This window comes from Lathyrus oleraceus, chromosome 5 (assembly GCF_024323335.1).
Source record: "Lathyrus oleraceus cultivar Zhongwan6 chromosome 5, CAAS_Psat_ZW6_1.0, whole genome shotgun sequence".
In the NCBI taxonomy this organism is placed as follows: domain Eukaryota; kingdom Viridiplantae; phylum Streptophyta; class Magnoliopsida; order Fabales; family Fabaceae; genus Lathyrus; species Lathyrus oleraceus.
In genome coordinates, this window is record NC_066583.1 from 322,736,505 (window position 1) to 322,738,531 (window position 2,027).

The window sequence follows — 2,027 nt, forward strand, 5'->3', positions numbered from 1 at the left end:
CTCATTTTCCATTTACAGCTAGATTAACTTTCAAGTGTACAAACAATATGGCTGAGTATGAAGCTTGTATTATGGGGCTTGAAGAGGCCATTGATCTCAGAATCAAATATTTGGACGTCTGTGGAGATTCGGATTTGGTTGTGAATTAGATCAAAGGTGAATGGGAGACAAATCAACCCGGTTTGATGCCATATAGAGATTATGCGAGGAGGATTTCAACTTTCTTTACAAAGGTTGAGTTTCATCATATCCCTCGAGATAAAAACCGGATGGCAGATGCTCTTGCAACGTTGGCTTCAATGATTATGGTGAAGTATTGGAATGAAGTTCCCAATCTGATTGTGATGTGTCTTGATAGGCCAGCTCATGTATTTGTTGTTGAAGAAGCCAAAGATGAAAAGTCGTGGTATTTTGATATCAAGTGTTTCTTCCAAAGTCAGATTTACCCTCCTTGGGCCTCTTTGAAAGATAAGAAGACTTTGAGAAGATTAGCCAGCAATTTCTACCAAAATGGTGATGTACTATACAAGAGAAACTTTGATATGGTTCTGCTCAGATGCGTGGATAGACATGAAGCAGACTTGTTGATGGATGAAGTCCATGAAGGTTCCTTTGGTACTCATTCTAATGGACATGACATGGCAAAGAAGATGTTGCGAGAAGGTTACTATTGGATGACAATGGAATCTGACTGTTGCAAGTTTGTGAAGAAATTCCACAAGTGTCAAATTTATGTAGATAAGATTCATGTTCCTCCGACACTGTTGAACGTCATTTCCTCCCCATGGCCTTTCTCCATGTGGGGGAATTGATATGATTGGCATGATTGAGCCTAAAGCGTCGAATGGACATCATTTCATTCTGGTGGCAATTGACTACTTCACAAAGTGGGTTGAAGCGGCATCGTATGCGAATATAACCAAGCAAGTTGTTGTAAGGTTTATCAAGAATCATATTATATGCCGTTATGGTGTGCCAAGTAAGATCATTACTGATAATGGATCTAACTTAAATAACAATATGGTGGAAGCTCTTTGCAAAGACTTCAAGATTGCACATCATAATTCTTCTCCCTACAGACCTTAGATGAATGGGGTTGTCGAAGCTACAAACAAGAACATCAAGAAGATTATCCAGAAGATGGTTGTAACTGTAGCACCTCAAATTTGCCCTCCTCATTCATGCATTCATTTTTAGGTCATTTAACATTTCATATTGCATTTCATCATGTCAATCAGAATTAGCTCCAAGAGTTTATCTTCCTAGAAGCTTGGATATCATCCAAGTCACTTGGTTTCATTTTCAGAGGTTTTCTTCAAAGGATCAAGCTTAATGGGCTCAATACAGTTCAAAATTCAACTGTGAAGTCAAAAGTCAACTATTGGTCAACTGAAGGTCAAATGGCCAGGGAATGACTTGAGTTACTTCCAACATGTTCAAATGGGGTTTATTCATCATTCAAACGTTCATCTTAAAGGAGTAAAAGCCTGTTCCTAAGCTGTCATGCTCGCTAGGCGAGCAGAATGGTTCGCCTAGCGAGTCCCAAGAAAAGCCATTAGAATCACCTGCGCTCAGAAGAACTCCCTGAACTGTCATGCTCGCTAGGAGAAACCCACGCGTTTTAAAAATAAAAAAAAATATATAAGAAAAATCATGGGCTTGAATTGCCTTCATTCTGAGCCCACCAAGCCACGAAAATCAGAGTATAAACTCTAAAATTTCATTGGAACAAAAGGTTGGCTAATCTGCGGCAACCTCCAGACTGAAGAGAAAAAAAACTCACTTGTACAGAATCACCTCTATCAATTCCATCTCACATAAACCCTAACATTGCTTTGCAAACCCAACCGTGCAATTCAATTTCAATCGATCTCTCCAATCAGGTTTGCCCTATTGCCACTACTTTATATTTCCAATTTGAAATTTCTGAATGTATGAGGTATTATGGGTGAATTTGGAAGAGTGGGTATCGTTAGGTTTTGCATGTGGGTTTAGATGTGCATGAATGTGTAGAACAATACCTTGAA